Raw genomic sequence first — 21,036 nt, forward strand, 5'->3', positions numbered from 1 at the left:
ATGAAATAAATGACAGTGTGTAAAATTAAAATGTGGAAATGTAGTTGAGAAAAACATACAGCCATGTACTAAAGCCCTCACATCCTCTGCCCTCATTGATCTCAACATTCATAATATAAAGTTCAAAGGAGGATATGTCTTTCATTATCTTGGGACATCCCAAAGCATTTTACTGCAATTAAATTGTTTTTTAAGTGTAGATGGCAGGCGATTTGCACAGAGCATGGACACACAAGCAACAAAATGATGTTTACAATTAATTGACCATCAATTTTAGTGATGTTGTTTAAGCAACAAATACAACTGTGGATAATGGAGAGAGCCACTGAGCCACAGCTGACACCTCTACAGGTTTACCATATGTAATAATTGACTACTTTAACCAAAAAATGGAGGATCACAATAAAATTATTTCTTTCAAAGTCACACAAATGTCAATGCAATATAGAAGGTATTTAATTTTAAAATTGAGAATATTGGATAATTTTGTTAAGATTCATTTATCTATTCGTTATGATCAACCATACAAGTAAAGATATGACCATATTTTGCCAATTTTTACATTTCAGAATAATTAAGAGTAATCTTTGTTTTCAAATATTTTGGCTGTAGGATTCCTTGAGCTTGACGATAAATTTTATTTCCAAACAGCAAAAGAAAGACAAAACTTTGCACTGCTTTCAAATCACCCCCCTTGACCCTAAGCAGACATCTCCAGACTATTATGAGGTCGCAATTCTAAAACGCTGAGCGACCCTCATAATAGCATTTCCAAAGTGATAAGAAATTTCTGAGTTGTTTGGGAGGAAGTTCTGTCCTGCCCCATCTCCACAGTTCAGAATCTCTCCAAGAATTCCAGGTCCTTTATTTTAATTTTTTTAAAGGAATCCAAGGTTGCATCAGGAAAGATTATTTGTCAGAGACATGAAGAAGCATGCCGTGACCACAAACTAACTCATAATGGGAATGTAGTCAGCCAGTGTCTTCATGGTCATAGGAAATAGGCTGTTGCTTACACTGAACATTGTGAGCAAACCATTGGCACAGAGAAATTCTGATATTTTTATGGTATGCCGCAGGGTATGGGCTCAGCTTTGCTATTTATAATGGAAATGTAAATGTATTCTTTATATTACGCTGAACAGTGAACTTCAGAGGAATTATTCCTTTCCAGAATTTTGAATGATTATATATATAGGTGCAAGGAAGGATATCCAGGAAACGCTAGATTTACTTTTGAGTTTGTGTCTTTAAGGTTGATGCCTCCATTAGGGGATTCTGTTAGGTACAGTTAATGATCTGTTGGAAGAACTGGCTTGCTGTGCTGATTGATTTTCTTTACTCCATTCTTGAACGTTTTTGAACAGATTTAGAGCAGTGAAGGGAGTAACTGGAAGCAGAAAATAGGCCGAATACCCACTTCTCTGGTACTCCACATGTGTTACATCAGTATTTAACTTTAATTTGAAATTTAACCATCAAGATTGAAAGCACTCCAAGAAAATCTGCATTCTAAAGTTCTTAAATGTCAGTTTTGAACTACGAAGCTTGTGTGAAATGCTTTTTTGAGATTATTAACCTCTTCAGGGGTGGCATGGTGGCACAGTGATTAGCACTGCTGCCTTACAGCGCCAGGGACCCAGGTTCAATTCCCACCTCGGACTTCTGTCTGTGTGGAGTTTGCACACTCTCCCTGTGTCTGGTTTCCTCCGGGTGCTCCGGTTTCCTCCCACAGTCCAAAGATGTGCCGGTTAGGTGAATTCGCCATGCTAAATGGCCTGTAGTGTTTGGTGCCCTAGTTAGGGGTAAATGTAGTGGAATGCGTCTGGGTGTGTTGCTCTTCGGTGGGTCACTGTGGACTTGTTGGGGCGAAGGGCCTGTTTCCACTGTAGGGAACCTAATCCTTAAGAACAGGCTGTCCAAACATGTGCAGTAATTGGTTCTGGCCTGTCCCACAGCTAAATTTATCATTGTGGCCACTTAATACCTAAGAGACGGTTGTATTGGATATCAATTTCTATCCCATTATTTTTAGGCAAAAAATTAATAGTGCAGTGTGGGAAACTATAAATTATGGATGAAGTGCTCAATTTTTGTCACAGTAAGATTTGTTTGCAGTGTAGGGGAGAAAAGGTCATCACAGCTAATCTGAAATTCTTTCCAATGATTTTGAATCCATTCAGAGGTTGCCCACGGTAATAGAGCCATGTCCATGAATTCAGCATTTTAACACTGTTATAACATAAAACACTGGTCTTTTGTTTGTTTTATCATAGTTGTAAATATAAACAGTCAACCTTGGAAACAGAGGAATAGAAGTTGACCAATCAGCCTATCAAGCCTGTCTTGCCATTTTAGGTTATTGCTGTTAATCTGCTCAATGCCATTTTTCTCCACTTTTTCCAAATTCTTTAATTCATTATTTTCCATAAACCTGCCAATTTCTTGAGCCTGCTCAATGCCTGAGCTTCCACAGCTTTCTAGGGTAGAAATTTTGAAAGATTCACTACCCTATGAATGAAGTAAATGCCCTTTTTATTATCCTGAGATTACATCTCCTGGTTCAGGAGAGAGCAACCGGGGGTAACATCCTGTCTATTATTTCTGTCATACTGGAAAAGCACAGCAGGTCAGGCAGCATCCACAAAGCAGGACAGTTGACGTTTCGGGCATGAGCCCTTCTTCAGGAATGAGGAAAGTGTTTCCAGCAGGCTAAGATAAAAGGTAGGGAGGAGGGACTTGGGGGAGGGGCCTTGGAAATGCGATAGGTGGAATGAGGTCAAGGTGAGGGTGACAGGCCGGAGTGGGGTGGGGGCAGAGAGGTCAGGAAGAAGATTGCAGGTTAGGAAGATGGTGCTCAGTTCAAGGGTTGGGACTGAGACAAGGTAGGGGGAGGGGAAATGAGGAAACTGGAGAAATCTGAGTTCATCCCGATGTGGTCTCCTCTACATTGGGGAGACAGGCCGCCTACTTGCGGAACGTTTCAGAGAACACCTCTGGGACACCCGGACCAACCCACCCAACCACCCCGTTGCTCAACACTTCAACTCCCCCTCCCACTCCACCAAGGACATGCAGGTCCTTGGACTCCTCCATCGCCAGACCTTAGCAAAACGACGACTGGAGGAAGAGCGCCTCATCTTCCGCCTAGGAATCCTCCAACCACAAGGGATGAACTCAGATTTCTCCAGTTTCTTCATTTCCCCTCCCCCCACCTTGTCTCAGTCAAATCCCGCGAACTCAGCACCGCCTTCCTAACCTGCAATCTTCTTCCTGACCTCTCTGCCCCCACCCCACTCCGGCCAATCACCCTCACCTTGACCTCCTTCCACCTATCACATTTCCAACGCCCCTTCCCCAAGTCCCTCCTCTCTACCTTTTATCTTAGCCTGCTGGACTCACTTTCCTCATTCCTGAAGAAGGGCTCATGCCCGAAACGTCGACTGTCCTGCTCCTTGGATGCTGCCTGACCTGCTGCACTTTTCCAGCAACACATTTCCAGCTCTGATCTCCAGCATCTGCAGTCCTCACTATCTCCTATTATTTCTGTCATGCTCTGTAAGTCTCAATGAGATTGCCTCTCCTCCGTAATTCTCAAGAAGAAAAGCTCGGCTTCTTCAATCTCTCCTTCTCCAACTATCTTGCCATCTTGGGTATTCTTAATTGAACTCCCTCTATGGCAAGAATACCCTTCCATAGATAAAGAGACCAAACCTGTACACAGTACTACAGGTGAGGTATCACCAAGGCTCTATACTAATTTAACAAAACATCTTTACTTCTATACTCAAATTTCCTTCAAATGAATGCCAAAGCATTGTTTGTTTTTCTAATTCCTTACTGCACTTGCATATCAAATTTAAGTGACTCATGAACAAGAACACTTAAATTCTTTTAGATAGCAACACTTTGCAAATTCTCATTATTTAAGAAGTAATTCTGCCTTTTTACTGCCAAGTGAGTAATTGCATTTATTTACATTAAATTCCATTTGCCATATTCTAGCCCATTCATTGAGTCTCTCCAAGTCCCTTTGAAGTCTCTTTGCACACTGTTCACAACTAATGTTCCCACACAGTTCCATGTCATCACCAAATTTGGAGATATTACATCCACATCATTTATATTGATGATAAACAAATGCGAGATTGTGGTGACCCATCAATGCCAGCTTGCAATCCTGCTTTCTGTCTTCGCACCAATTCTTAATCCATACTCATTGATTTCCTACAATTCTATACACTGTGATTTTATTTCCTAACCTCCTGTGTGAGGTCTTATCAAAGGACTTTTGAAAATCCAAATACACCGCATTCACTGGTTCTCATTTGTTCAATGCTACAAGGAACATTTTCAAAAAAATAATCCAAGTTTGTCAAACTTGATTTTCCTTTCCTACAGTCACATTGACTGTGCACAATCTTTTCTAAACTTTCAGTATCACACCCATTAATGTTTCCTCAACTGGGAGTATTAAGCTAACAGGTCTCCTCTCCCACTTCCTTAAACAGTGAGTTATGTTTTCTATCTTCCAGTCAGTAAGAACCTTTCGAGAATCTATAGAATTACCAAAGGTAACCACTAATGCATTTGCTATTGCTATTACTACTTGCTTCAACACTCAGAGGTGAAGTTTGTCTCCACAAGAAAATTTATCAAGTCTCAATCCAACTCATCTTTCAAGTACTACATGTTTACTATTACTAATTTCTTTAAATTCCTCAGTTACATAAGTTCCTTGATCACCTTAAACTTAAGCAAAAACTGCTCGAAAAACTCAGCAGGTCTGGCAGCATTGATGGAAAGAGAAACAGAGTTAACCTTTAGAGTCCAGTGTTGACTCTTCAGAATTGGTCACCTCGTATTCCTGACAAATTTTCTATATCTTCTTCAGTGAACACACATGCAAACTATCCTTGTATGCACACTAAATTCCTCTCCCCCACCATAATAGACCCACATTTGTTCTTGATAATCTTTTACTTTTCACATATCAATTAAAGATTTTTTCAGCTGACATTACTCATTTGCAATCATATTCTCTTTTCCCTTTCTTCATCAATTTCTTGTCCTCCTTTGCTAGTTCCTAAGTTCCTCCCAATCCACAGCCTTATCACTTTTTCTGGGATTTTTATAAGCCACTTCCATTGATCGAATGAACCTTTTACTTATTTTGTTGACCATGGTTAATCTTTGGTTGTTTGTGCTTTGAGCAAATAGATATCTGTTGTAGTCCTTGCAGTATTTCTTTAAATACATGTCATTACAAGCTGTCAAAGCTTTGAGTGCATTTTCCCAATCAACAACAGCCACTATGCTTTTCGTACCCAGATTTAAGACCCTAGTTTCAGAATGAATGATATTGCATTCAAATTTCATGCAGTATTCTGCCAGATCATGGGCACTATTTTCCAAAGGCTCCATTAAAGCAAGGTTATCAATTAGCCCTTTCTAATTCACAACACCAAATCTAAAATGGCTTGATACATAGTTGGTGCCTTAACTGTTTCAAAAACCCATCTTATACACACCCCAGGAATTCATTTTCCACATCATCAGTGCTGCCTTGGTTCACCCAGACTTGATGCGAATTAAAGTCATCCATTGCTGCTGTACCGCCTCTGTATATGCACCTCTAATTTCCTGATTACGTTATGCCCAATATTACCACAACTGTTTGTTGTCTGAATGACTCTCATCAAAGTTTGCTTCCACTTGCTGTGTCTTAGCTCCCCTCAAACCAATTCTACAGCTTGATCTTTTGATCAAACATCATTTCTTCATAACATACTGATCCTATCTCATATTGGGAGCACTACCTCACCTCCTATTCCTTTGTTATCTATTCTTTCTAAGTGTAGAATATCCTTGGATATTCAGTTCCCAATCTTGGTCATCCTACAGCTGTGCCTCTTGATCACAATTAAGTAGTTAAATCATACACATTTGTATTAATCTGTGCAATCACTTTTTGTGAATGCTATATTCATTCAGACAGAGTGCCTTTAATTCAACCTTCTTAATATTATTCTCAAGTTTGATCTTGTTTGATGCTAGCCATTGTTTTATCTGTCTTCTGTTTTTGTTTACAACTCCTCAACTTCCTTTTCTTTCTTTGAATCAGAGCTCCCTCTTAGGTTCTGATCACCATACCACTCTAATCCCTTAGGAATAGCACTACCCAATCTTCCAGTCAGGATGCCAGTCCTATTCCTGCCAAGATGCACTCATCCACCCTTGTACTGGTCTCATCTGCCCCAGAACCAGTCCCAATGCCTCAGAAAACCGATGACCTCCCTCCTACACCAGCTTTCCAGCCACGTGTTCAATTGCTCAATTCTCCAGAGACTGCACGTAATCCTGAGATTACTGCTTTCGAGATCCTGCTTTTCAATCTCCTTGAAATCTGCCTCTACAACGTCACCTGCCTGCTTACCTCAGTCATTGGTACCAGCATACGCCATCAACTCTGGGTGTTCACCCTCACCTAGAAGAATATCCTGCAGCCATCCTGTGACCTCCTTGACTCTGACACTAGGGAGTCAACTTATCATTTGGGGATAGGTTTATGGCTGTGAAAAAACCTGTCTAATCCCCTGACTTGAGAAACCCCTATCTATACTGCTCTCCCACTTTTCTTTCTCCCTTTCTATATAGTTGTCATGTACAATGGTGCCATTGACATGAGTGCACTCTTCTGTGAAACCATTGCTCTTGTCAGTGTCCAAAAAGCAAAACCAATCTGCAAACAAGATTAACTCAAGGGACTCTTGTACGACTTGTCTGGTTTACTGGGACTTACCTGCCTGCATACCCTTAAAGTGCAGTGTGACCACTTCTCTAAAAATGCTATTCACATTGCCCTTTGCTTTGCAGATGCGCTGCAGTGACTCCAGACATAACTCAAGTTCTAAAATCAGAGCTCAAACTTGTGCAGACAATGGGACTTCCTGCAGATGTGTTAGTCTCAGACTCATGGTGCATCCATGACTTCCCACTTTAAACAAGCTGCACGTTCCACTTGAAAACCAGTTAACTGTTCTAACCATTTATAACACCCAGAATATCTTACCAGTTAGCCACCGGCAGCTCCTCCTGTTGTATTGATGTATGATTCAAGTAACACTAGATACTGAAGAAAGCAAATAAAAACACGAGAGAAAATAAACACCCCTCCCCCTCTCACTGCATCGACAGCATCAAACTCATTCTGCTTGAAATCTCCCTTCTGCTTGTACTTTGACTTTGCTGCTACAGTGTAAGGACAAATCCAGACTGATTTGCCTAATTACCTAATCAGCTACTGTCCAGTATAACATCCTTACCCCAGCTAAAGCTGGAAGAAACTTCAATTATTTTCTTATCTTTCTTCAATTTTAAGCCTTGTAATAACCAGTTTAAGGCTAGTTAGAGACTACACTTGTGGAAAGATATTGACACTTTAAAACTTAGCACTCACCAAACTGATTCTTACAATGTGATGTAATTTTTCCTGTCATTGATGCCGCATTTATTATTGATTCTCATTACTTTAATTTTGGACAAAAGCAGTATACTCCACCAATACTTTATCTCAGACTAGGTTATATATCTGGCCACTATCAGTTTAAGTAGATGTATTAGAATGCAAATAAATTATTATTGGTTACAAATACTACTCAAACCTTACTGATGGTTATATGTGTATGTGAAATTAAAAATGGTACTAAGTGTTCAAACATTCACACACTTAAAAAGTCGACATACGGATAGTATACATTTATTTGATTTAATTTATTGTCATGTGTCTTGTTACAAAAATAGTGAAAAATGTTGAGTGCTGCACTCTCCAATGTCATCTTGCAATATGAAAATAATAAGAATATCAAGGCAGAATAATGAAGAAATTTGAAAAGTCCAACTTTATAGTCCTTCATGTTAAGTGAGACATGGATAATTGTGGTGAAATCTGAAATTAAAGAGGAGAAAGATAGGTTAGCATTCAGGGTATTCCATCAGAATGTACAATCAAGCTGATGGGACCAAATTAATCCTGACATTGGTGCATCCCCCATCTCTACTCTGAAGCAAGGTGTCAACAAAACCAGGAGTTAATCTTTGTCCTTCAGATACAGGTGATGGCTGCCTAGTACTTCCAACTTTTCTTATTTTTGTCAATGCAAGTTGAATATTTTATGTCCCTAAATGATTTTACTCCATGTACAAAGTAACAAAAGTAAAGCTTTCTCTGTTGTTGACCCTTCCTCTACAATTTTGGCAATTGTTTACAGTCTGGTTTTTAAACCTGTTTGCATATGGCTGAAAGTATTTTTCCAACTATTCCAATTTTTTTAACATATCTTCATAAACTTCTGAAATGTGACTGAAAGCTTTATCCGTTAACAAATAATAATATCAAACAAGCAGAAGGCATCAGTCTTCTTGCAATTTCCTTTTCGTCAATAGAATAAGAAACCAGATGTCCTTGGCATGCTGGATAAGCTCTTCATCTCCTTAAGAATTTTTTTCAAAGTCATGAAGTAAGTGTATCTTTCAAAAAAATGGCATTATATGTTGAGGTTCCCTATTGCCCTGTGTTGCAATCTGTTTTACATTGATTTAGCAACAATGAAAGAACCTTTTCTTCAGGGAAACCACTGTATTTTTAACAAATGTGGGTGAAGACCCAGAATCCTGCAAATCCAGAAGTGAAATGAATAAATTGAAAAATGAACTGATGTAAATTGTACACCTCCTAATGCTAAATTAATCACTGAATGCACACTTAGTGATAATGGAATTGCAGATCTATTTAGTTTTGTAATTCATATTATAAATCATCACCACCTTTATTACTTTCCTTTGGTCTTCACAAACCTGTTTTTTATCCACTATGCAAACTCATAAGAAATTGTATGGATCTATATCCATCAGCTTCCTGTTCAAATAATGCAGACATGTATATAAGAGGCACATAATTCTCCCTGACTATAACAGATATGCACTCTGCCTTTTATAAAATCTCACTGTATGATATTATTAATAAATATGTCAGTTAGCTTTCTATAAAATTCCTTTACTTATTTTAACAAAGATGTTAAATCATTTAAAGGATTACACTGGTGCATCAAGGTATTTCTTATGAATGCATTAATGTTTTAATTACTAATATCACAGAGCTTTTTAACTCATTTATGTTGCTTTCCTATCGTGAGTAGTGGTTGTGTGACTTAGTGTTCCTACTCACAGTTGTGGAAGCAAACAGCACTTGTTTTTTATTTGCTAAATGCCAGATGTCTGAAAGGAGCTATTATTAAAGGCATGTAGCAGGAACTTTGAATTCCGATTTGGATTGTCTGTTGACCATTGAAGCAGCTGCTGGGAAGCGCTCCCGCCAACTTTGGGAAAAAAAATATCTTCAGGCATTGGGTGTGCAGATGCCAAAGTATTAAATACCAGCAAAGAAAGATCACAGTCTGCATTGTGGGCTATGAAGGCTGTAAGTGAAAAATGGCAAAAATGAAAAATAAAGCCAGTGCAATGGAACAAACATCTGGCAGCCGCTCCAAAGGATGCCCCCTAAAATTGGAAAACCATCCAGCAGATTGGCAATGATCCCTGCACAGGCACCAAATTAAAATATCAGCATAATTACTGTATGAGGAGCATAGATTCCATCAGAAGCCGTGAATGTTGCTAAGTTTATTTATAAATAAGTAGAATATTATTGAATACCTCCACTCCACGAAGATTCCCATAGCTTGAAACCCAGGGCTGAATCGTATGATATGATGGCGAAATGCCATTTTGTTAATTTTCACGGAGGATTTCTCAACATGGTGCCTCATGAGTTTTCATGAGTTATCAACCAACCTCATCTCATTAACTACCCATCACCACTTATGTGGCACCTCTTTTCCGACATTAGCTTGATTCTCCCACTTGCCATAGCTGGAAACATTTGTCATTGCCTGAAATCCCAGGATTCCCGATGGCAGTGCCATCTGTAAAAGGCCATTGTGCACCTGGATAAGCGCTGGGAGTCTGGATCCGCCTTGTACAACTTGGGATATTTCGTCCCATACATGGTAGATAAGGGGTATTTTCCATCAATAGAATAAGAAACCAGATGTCCTTGGCAAGCCACTTTGCAGACAAGGATAAGATGTTGCAGAGGAGGCCATTATACCAGAGGAGGCCATTAGACCGTGTTGGCATGGTCGAATGTTGCCACCTCAGTCAGTGGGATCTCAACAATCTGGAGGAATGCACAGCAATGCCACAGTAAGGTCATTGACCTTCTCTGCTCTTCCAGAGTAATGGCCATCATCCTGCCACTGCTACTTTGTACTTTCTTTGCTTCTGTTACTGCATTCTCCTTCGGCTAAGACGAATGCTCTACCACTCTCACTATTGCTTGCAAAATCTTCTCACCCATCCAATTCCCCAAGCTTACTAACCCTACATGACGTCTGCATCTCCAACTCACTGACTCTCAGGACACATTACCATCTCCCACTTACACCATTTGAGCCAGCCAATTACTTCTCACTCCCCACGTCTAATGTCGTGAGAAAATGGCCCTCTGCAGGCCAGAGAGAGCCAGGATGTCCAACTCTCAGCTCCTAACCCCCAATGGGGCCAGGATCATGATCATGATTGTCCTACATGGCCGACTGACAGAGCCCTGCCCTTGACTCATAGCAGAAATTACTGGAACAATTCAGCAGGTCTGGCATCATCTGTGGAGAGAAAGCAGAGTTAACGCTGTGAGTCCAGTGACTCTCCTTCAGAGCTGGGAATATATGGTGAAGACCAGGATCACAAGTATCTCTGTCACATATAAAATGCCTCAGACAAATGTTCTTGCCATATCCTGAGATCTACAGTAATGCCATGCATTGCCATATGCACACTATCAACCTCTCTATCCATCAGCATTGCCACAGGCAATATGTACCCCCGTTCCAGTTCCACTTCATTCTCCACCTTGTTTAACATTTTAACATGTTAAAGAAGCCCTTGGTTGAATATGCTGGGTCCCAATCACTGATAACAGACCGCCCCACCCCCAACAGATTTTACTGAGGACAGCTCCTCCTTGACTTTGAGACATGGCCACTTGATTAAGGCCCACACAGGCAGTGTGTTTGCCACGTAGGCTGCTGGCACATGCTGAATGGGTGACTGCTGATAGCAAATCATCCACCCCTTTGATTGATGACAGCCATATTAATCTGCCTGACTCTCCGTCTACACTAAACAACAAGGCAAGACAGAAGGCCAGGCAAAGTAAGGCAGAAAGCCAAGGAAGGCAAGGTAGGGATACTGTGAGCATCCAGGTAAATGTGAGAGAGCAAGCGAGCAGCTTTAAGATGCTCCTTGGTAAAGTCTGTGAGTGAGATACCTGTTCATGCAAAGTGTCCTTGCAGCAACATTGCAATGAAAGGTTCTCAAAGTGTAGTATTAATATGCAGAAGTGTATGATATGGAGGCAGATGGGATATATGTTTTTACTAGTTGAGGCATGAATACAAAAGCAAAGGGATTATGATGAACATTAGTTAGGTCACAGCTGAAATATTGTGTGCAGGAAAGACGGTGCAGAGAAAGTTCACCAAGATGTTGCCTGGGCTGGAGTGATTCAGCTCTGAAGAAACATTGGATAGAGAAGGCTGAGGATGTGTCTGATTGAAAGGTTCTGAGGCGTGATTGATATAATAGAAAGAAACGATTCCCATTATTAGAGGAGTCAGTAACCAGGATACAATTATAGGTAAGGAGCAGGAGGTTTGGGGGATTTAAAGAAAAAACAAATTCACTCAGAAGGTTGGGGGTACCTGGAGCTCAATGCTTAAAAGGGTGATACAGGTGAGAACTTTAGAGACACTTAAGAAGTATTCTTGCAACACCATAATATACAGAGCTATCGGCCAACTGGTGGAGGATGGGATTTGAATGGGGGATGCTTGATGACCAATAGGGACATGATGGGCTGAAGGACTTCTCCATGATATAAAAATTCTATGACTTTGTGTATAAGTGGATTGCAGCTATGCCATGATAATGTGACAAGGCTGGTATATGTCAGATGCTAATGTCTGTCAACATGGGTCACATCCGGCCACTGCCATGGAGCATGTTCCAAGACCATGGTGCCAGGTGTTGAAGCTGGGAGCCCAGATGAGCAAGCAGAGAGCTGGAGTGAACGGTTGTCCGCTCAGATTCTCATGTTGAGGATTCTTGGCATCCAATTTCTATTTGATGGGTGGAAGACTGGGTAGCTTTAATGAGGTGAGGTTGTAGTGAGACTGATAATAAGCAATTATCTCTGTTAATAGACCTCTTACCATTCACGAGTGAGAATCTCATCTCAGTGTCTGGGACTTGATAGAAATTACAAGTTTTTTTGTCTCAATATTGAGAACGGCCTGGCTCAATGTCTCACCCAACTTTCCCAAATTCCATGCCATAGTTCATATCGTTCGGCACCTGGGAAGATTCCGTTGAAAGTGTTTGAGCATAATGCATAAATAAAAAAAAAGTTTAATTCTCCCCAGGTACCTGAGCAACACAAAAGTCTGGCTTTTAGATAATGAAATATTGAAGAACAGAAACAAGTCAATAACTCGGGTCACCTTCTTAAAGAGTAGCACAGGCACGTGTAGATTTAAATGGCTCGGACTTGAGAAGTTAAGGTTAAAGGGTTGCAAGGGAGAAGAAATAAGAAAGGAAAACACCTGTGGGAAATAGAAACTGGAATCTCCTGGGACAGATCATGTTGAATAAGAATACCTAAAAGAAAAAGAAAGTAAAACAAAACTCCTGAGAGAGGTAAAAGGGGGCACAAGGTAGAATTGATGACAACAGCTGGAACTGGAAAAGAAATACTTTGAGGTGGCAACAGGAGATGGGAGGAATGCAGCAAGAATAGTCAACAGCTGAGAGAAGTCTAGCTGAATAAAGATTACAAGTGTGGTTGCTATGGAGCATTCACAAATGAAAAATCAAAGTAAAATAAGAGGATGAAGAGATGCAAAAACGAACTGTTAATCAATAATCTAAAGATATACATTTGAAAGCAAAGTACAGGAACAAGTTTTTTTTAGAAGTGAGTGGACAGATTGAATAAACAATTCCTCTCTGGATTCCTCTCTTCATCAGGTCATACGAACATCACTTCTTGAGAGTGAACATTGAAGAATTAAACTTACTGCATATCAGCATCAGTTGCTAACTTCAGTATTATTCAATCAGGAATGGTATTATTATTGACAATAGTGAACTAGTTCAGTGCCTCAAAAATGAATAAGCAGTTAGAGAAGAAGTGAAAACCATAAGAGATACAAATGCTTTTAAAATGAAGGGTAAGTGTAACATAGTAAATGTCTGAATGAAAACCTGTTCCAACACAAACAGGTACTTGGGACAAACACAGATCTTACTTAACAATAAATGGAATGAAAATTCTAGACAAGCTAATCTAGTCCAAAGGAAATGAAACTCAGGAATAAATGTTATTTATCCTAAATTGTAAAGAGAGATGAGATGGAAGATCTGAGAAGCGCCAGCCATCATTGAGAAATTTAATGGACTCTAGAGAAGGTGCCAACAGAATGGAAGCCAGCCAATGTAATGATGAGAAAGGAAAGATGATGAAATAGACAAAAAACACAGATTCAGTTATCTGAATCAAATTTACTATCAGCTGAGAATCATCCAGAAAACAGGAACCTCAAAAATAACCTCTAGAAAATACTGACCTCGAAAATATTTTTGTAAGACTTCTTTTACATGGTTAGCACTGCTGCCTCTCAGCACCAGGGACAGGGATTCGATTCCAACTTGGGCGACTGTCTATGTGGAATTTGTACATTCTCCTCATGTCTATGTGGGTTTCCTCTGGGTGCATCAGTTTCCTCCCATAGTCCAAAGATGTGCAGGTTAGGTGGATTGGCCATGCTAAATTGCCCATAGTGTTCAGGGATGTGCAGGCTACATGGATTAGCCATGAACATGCAGGGTTACAAGGATAGAGAATGGGGGTGGATGTGGGTGGGATGCTGTTCAGGGGATTAGTGTGGACTTGATGGGCTGAGTGGCCTGCTTCCACACTGTAGGGTTTCTGTGATTAAAGTTATGTGAAATTGGGGTAAATCCAAGCAGTTAGTAAGAAAGTTGCTTAGGGGTGATAATATTTATTAGAGGAGTTATTGCTTTGTGTGAATGGGACCTAAGGTGGGGGTGGATGTACAGAAGTCAGGGATTTGGGATAAGGGGGTCATTTTCAGGATGCAACCTGCAAATAATGGAGTACTACATGGATCAACATTTGGGCCATGATTATTTACAACATATTTATTCATATCTTGAATCAGGAATGTGAATGTAGTATTGTCCGTTTTTGGTTGACTCAAAATTAGATGGAAAGGCAGGTGGCGAGGATGACACACAGATTCTACAGTGAGATGTCTACAAATTAAGCGAGTGGGCCAAAATTTGGCCGTTGGAATATAATGTTGATAAATTTGAGGTCATACACTTTGGCAGGCAGAACAGTGGAGTTGAATATTATTTAAATTGAGAAAGACTGCAGAAAGCTACAGCACAGAGGGATTTGGGTGTTCTCATTCAAATCAAAAAAAAGTTTACATTCAGCGAGTTATATGGAAGGCAAATAGAATGTTGACCTTTATTTCAAAGGTAACAGAGAAGGAGATTTTGCTAAATGTTTTGAAGATACAACTCAGACCTTAGTTGGAATATTGTTTTGCATCCCCTTATCTAAGGAAAGATATCATGGCATTGAAGGGATTTCGGAGAAGGTTCACTGGGCTGATACTGGGTGTGGAAGGACTCTTATGGGGAGAGGTGGAGTAAGATGGGCCGATACTCTTTGGAATTTAGAAGAATGAGAGGTGACTTGATTGAAACATCCTTAAGGGGTTTCAGGTATATATGGAGATGTTGTTTCCCCATGTGGTTGAGTCAAGAATCAGAAAACATAATCTCAGAATAACGAGTGGCCCATTTAAGACAGAGTGAAGAATAATCTTTTCTCAAAGGGTAATGAATCTGTGGTCCAACAGAGGGCTGTTGAGGCTGGTCCATTAAATATACTCAAGACTGTGATACAGGCTTTTGATTAGTAAAGGAATCGAGAGTTCTGGGAGAAAGGTAGGAAAGTGGAGGCGAGGGTTATCAGATCAGCCATGATCTCATTGAAAGGTGGAGCAAACACAATGGGCTATATGGCCTATTCTCCTCCTGTGTCCTGTGGTCTTTTGATCTTGCACAATGAGGGCTTTATGTTCAGTAACAGGGCGTGTATTGTAGAATGGTCACATTTGCCTATGAGTCCAGAGTAGAATGGATTGTGAAACTGAAGGGAGCATCTAAGGAAATTGCAGAATGAATTGAAAAAAATGTTAGGGGTAGGATTTTTTTAAATGCAAAAAGCGATGAAAATTCCATATGTAGGGACGAAAATGACATATACTGTGTAAAATAAGTGAGAATAAAGTACTCAGTGACCTTGGAATCTTAGAGACTGAATGCTAAACAAATCCACCCAAAGCAAAACCTAGTATGGATGATAAGATATTGAACAATAAAGTGTAAGCCAGTTTGTTTACACACTTAAAATCGGACCCTATACGGTTGAAACAGTAAGATATAACTGACAAGGTAATGATCAAACTGTACAGTGCTGAAGAAAGATTCTGCCCTGAAAACGGTTTTCATTTCTCGTTGCCAAGAAACAAGTGAAACATGCAAGTGCTTGGAGGTAGTGTAGAGAAAAGCCAGTAGATTGATCCATTGATCCACAGTGTCAAGAGATCTGCTTAATGAGGAAATACCGGGGAAATGTGGGCTTTTTAGCTCGAAATAGGCATCTTAGAAGGTCTGTCAGATTATTAAAGGTATAGAGAATGTAACTGAACTGAGAATATTCCTCTAAAATGAAACAGCAAGAAATAGAGCTACTGAACATTTTTCAAAGTGGTACAGGTAATTTTTGGGCTGATATGAGGAATTCTTCTTCATACTGAGTGAGTAGCACCTGCAGTAAACCTTTAAATAGATAAACAGAAGCAGAAGTCCTGGAACTGGTTATGAAATAAATGAATCCTGCAATGAAAGGATGGTATGAGCTCTCTGGATGGATGAATTCAGATAGATCAAATAGTCTTTACTACTTTGTAAGCTTGTAGAGTATTTACAATGTCTGAAAAATCAGATTTCACAGAGAGGTTGCTTGTTCTTAACCACTGGCAAACATATCTTCCAAGTCCGTTTGACTGAATTCAAAAATCCCAGTGCAGCTCCGTTTATGGCTCTTTCACCTGTGTAGGAAATTACACACTCAAAAACTCATTTCAGCAGTTCAGCATTTCATCAAAGATAAAATTTCCAGGTAAAACTGCAATGTCAGAAGACCCATGGTTCCAATGAGATATCCTATCTGTTCATTCAGGCAAGTGTAAGCGGGTGAATTCCTTTCAGGGTTTTTCTGCTCAACCTCTGTAATTTCTGTGGGAGAGCTATGAAAACCCCAGAAAATGTTGTAAACACTGATTTCACATATCTTCCATGAACTGCAGTGAAATTCACTCCTTAAAAAGCCTCAATTGAAACTTCCAATAGGCCCCCTTTTAACAATCCACTGAATTGGCAATGTTTGGAAAGATTATTTGATGTCAAGTTTTGACACTGGCATTAAATATTGATAGAAGGAAAAAGGAAGAAGAAATCTCAAGTTTTATATATAGCGTGTTTTATGACCTCAAAAACAAAATCCAAAGTACTTTATAGGTAATGAAATATTTCTCAAAGTGAGTTGTAGATGTAACTTAAAAATCTGACATTTAAACTGCACACTGCAAAGCCAACAGAAATGTAATAGCATCCAGGTATTCTCTTCCATTTGAGGAGTTTGGCAATGAAGAACTCCCTGTTCTTCTTTCAAATTGTGCTACAGGGAGTGTTTTATATTCAGCTGATGGATGCTTGTTTTAATGTCTTGTTTATATTCTACTGGAATATGAATTAAAAATTTGCGTTAAAGTCTCAAGTGGAGTTTGAACCTAAAACTTTTTGACTTGGGTGGGACTGCCATTACTGCACTATGGCTAACCCTTGAATAAGTTAACAGAGTTTTGGAATTAATTGGTGTATGATTGGACCTTCCTCCTTTGGAAGGATATTTGGGCTTTATTGTCTAGGTGATGTTTATGTTGAAATAGCAAAGCTGAAATCTGGAAAGCTAGATTAAATTGTATGATACTGAGGAGGTCAGAAATTAAGTGGTCAGCACGATAAAGTGACAAATTAGATGCAATTCTCCAGAGTGGGGCAATCTTGTCCAAAGGGTCTTAAAATCAGATTAAAGTTGGTGAAAGCAAACCTGTCATATATTTGTGAAAATTCGGCCCGAAGTTTGTACTACCATGTCACTTGGGTAGGATGAGGACATAGCTGAAAATGTGTTGCTGGAAAAGCGCAGCAGGTCAGGCAGCATCCAAGGAACAGGAGATTCTTCAGGGCTTATGCCCGAAATGTCGACTCTCCTGCTCCTTGGATGCTGCCTGACCTGCTGTGCTTTTCCAGCAACACATTTACAGCTCTGATCTCCAGCATCTGCAGACTTCACTTTCTCCTAGGATGAGGACATATCCCAACTCCAAAAACCCCAACTGGCAAAAATAGCCCCAAAAGTTGGATCTATGTTGCAGGATGATGGTCCAGGTCATCCCAGAATGTACGCATGTTGTTAAAAAGCCCCTAATTACTACTTGAACTGAATGACTTGCTAAGACTATTTCAGAGGTCAATTAAGAGTCAACCACATTGCATGTAGACCAGACCGGGTAATATGCTTGATTTCCTTCTCTAAGGGATATTAGTAAAATAGATGGGTTTTCATGACAATTGACAATAGTTTTGTGGTTGCCATTAGGTGAGCTTTTAAATCCAGGTTTTTATTGAGACAAATTTCACCAGCTGCTATAGTGATATTAAAACCAATGTCTCCAAAAGTCTTAATGGGTTACAAATCCATTGACAATATTTCCACTTCACCATCTTTTCTAAATAGTGACCCCTAGTTCACAATTCTCCTGTTAGAAGAATCATCCTTTCCACATCTACTCTGTTAAAACCCCTTGGGATTTTAAAATGCTCAAAACATGGAATGTCTTTCCAACCTTTACTCTGTTTTCACTATGTTGGAAACTGTGTCATTCATGAAAATTCATTTGCCCACATTTGCAATCCTTCAACTAAATGAAGTCTTAAAACTTTTCATTCAAATGTACAATCTCTTAGAGCAACTAGCATTGAATTTCATTCATAATCCCTCTTCAGAACATCTGGAAATATGCAGCTGTCAATCAAACTGTGAACTCAAAGACAGTGATAATAGACAATTGAGACAACAGTCAGCGTAATCCAGTAATGGAAATGTTCAGTCTGATAGCAACAAACAGAATGAAATAGCAAGAAGTCACTTTATTAAATTCTCCAGACATTTTTCAAAGATTTTAGAGGGCAGGACCTTAGATACTGGGCAAGCCCCTTTGGCATGATTCAGTCATCTCAGCTCCAGAACATCTGTATAGATTTTCCTCGGGGTTTAGGGACAGCCATCTTTAGCAATTTCATCAATGACCTTCCTTTCAACATAAAATCATAAGTGAAGACGTTTGCTGCTGATTGTGCAATGTTCAGCATCCTAGATATTGAAGTAGTCCAAATACAGCAAGCTATAAACAGGCTTGGGCTGACACTTCCTTTCACCAATTCTAAATGGTACCTTAGCTATCCAAATAAATCCATAAAGTTTTGACCAGCATGAATCTGCACACTTTGACTTTCATACTCCAAGGCTATCAAAATCCCACTACAGTGGAGATAGCTAATAATTTGAGTGGCCAGTATCCTCATAAAAAACACACATAACATGCAAACCACACACCTTTTAGGAATATGATTTTGACTTTGACCATCTCTATTTTTGGCAAAATGGCAAGGCTCTGTATTATGGTGAAATGTTTGGCCATTAAAACTAATTTCTTCAAAAGGCTCCTGTATTGCTATTAACAGTTGTATTAACAGCACATCTTAACTCATTAAAATTCAGCTTTCTAACCTGCTGTCTACTACAAGCAATATAGATATCAAGAATTCTCAGCAGGGAAGTCAGAATAAGTACCTGACTCTCAACTGCTTTTGTTGGACCTCCATGTTGGACTCTAAGCACCACCATCTCAGGATACACTCCAAGGGCCCTAACCACATGCACATCATGTCCACAGATATTAGTATTTGACATGTGTCAGCCTCTACGAACCCCTATAATGTACCTATGCCTCTGAATTTCAATTCTGCACTTTGGAGGGCAATGTTGAAATGCTGCAGCAAGGGCACTTTAAGTTCCAGGGTATACACCCAGCTCATGGACTGGACAAGGCTGCAGCTCTGTGTTGCTTGCCAGTTCTCTTAACACTCACTCACTTCAACCTTATCTGGATGCTCACAGCATCCCTGCCTTGTCTTGCCTCTCAGCCAGAGATATCAGGCAATTTAGTGGAGACACAAAGCCAGGAAGCTTCTCGTGGTTGTCATCAGTCATCAAACAAGTCAAGAAAGCTAGCCTTTAATCAGTGAGTCACAGGATAGCACACAATGCTAGTCCAGGGACCGAGGACATGCTCATCAGCTTAGGGTGGTAAGACTAAGAATTCTTTCCTCAATAGGAGTGAGCAACTGAATTTCGGGCAGCCCTCCACCAATATTAACTCTCTCTGTCCTATCATGGGCTGATTTACTGCTAGAATGAGAGAGGCTGGTGTTAAAGTCAGTGCAAGCGGGTGTTTGGCTCAGGTAGGAAGGTGTCCTGGAAAATATAGCCGATGCATCTACATCAATATAATTCAAAAAGGGCTGCCATGTTCTATAGAACAATTCCATTTTCTGGCGAGAGTCCCAGGGGATTCTCCGATACCCAGCTCATTAAAGTGTTCTTCCTCGTGCAGAAAGAAAGAATAGTAAATGCTTTCTTCCATGTGTATCCAGGGAGGGAAGATTTGGAAAACCCAAAAGGAGGGACCACCAAATCCAATGCAATCTCAGTTCCCAAAACCTTTGCCAAAGCACTCGCTACGTCATCCCAATACCTGTGGATTTTGTGGCATGTTCAGAAACAATGAGTAAGAGTACCAACCTCCTTTTTACACTTAGGGCACATTGGAGACACTCCTGTCTTCGACTACACAAGTCATTCTGGTGCCAGATGGGCCTTATGGAATACCTTCAATTGAATAGCCTGAATCTGATTACAAATAGAGATCTTCCTAACGTTTTCCCAAATGTCCTCCCACATCTCTGAGGAGATGTCCACCCCTAATTCTTGGGTCCAGGTTTTATATAGTCGTTCCATGTCCTGCAACACATTACTACCTAGTAAGTGACAGAGCGCTAACTGAGGGGGTGCCCTCTGACCAGAGCACTCTCCTGTCCATGTCTGATTTGTAAGGATTTACCATCAATGTAGTCTTTCTTTGTACAAAGTTTCTAACTTGGAAATATCGAAAGAGATCTTTCCTAGGTACCCAAACTTCTGACTTAGCTCTTCGGTGGACATAATGACCTCCCCATCGAATAGGTCTCCGAAACAGGAGATTCCTCTGAACTCCCAAAGCTTAAAGCCAGAGTTCATTAAACCTGGCTGAATTCCTGACATTCATACTATAGGAGTGAAAGGGGAGGTATTTTGTAAATTGTCCTCGCCCTGCTGCATCATCCTCCAAGCTTTGACTGTGTTTAGGACAATCAGAGTTTTACAGTGATCTGTAACAGTTCTCATCTTGTCCATAAACAATAGATTAATAAGGGGGCATTTTGCCTGAGAGGCCTCGATATCCAATCAGATTGATCATGGATCACGAGAGGTCCAATCAGCCACATAGGATAGCAAGGACTCCGTTGACTTCCTAAAGTCCGGAAAATCTAGACCACCCCTTTCTTGCGAAAGCTGCAATTTATCCAGCTTAATAA

At 40.1% G+C, this 21,036-nt stretch overlaps 1 protein-coding gene across 1 annotated transcript in view; it reads left to right on the forward strand.

The window, feature by feature from the left end:
* The window catches only part of LOC132816742 (PC3-like endoprotease variant B), an 876,366-nt gene that overhangs the window by 417,065 nt on the left and 438,265 nt on the right, over nucleotides 1-21,036 (forward strand). The window lies entirely within an intron of this gene.

This window comes from Hemiscyllium ocellatum, chromosome 6 (genome assembly GCF_020745735.1).
Source record: "Hemiscyllium ocellatum isolate sHemOce1 chromosome 6, sHemOce1.pat.X.cur, whole genome shotgun sequence".
Classification (NCBI taxonomy): domain Eukaryota; kingdom Metazoa; phylum Chordata; class Chondrichthyes; order Orectolobiformes; family Hemiscylliidae; genus Hemiscyllium; species Hemiscyllium ocellatum.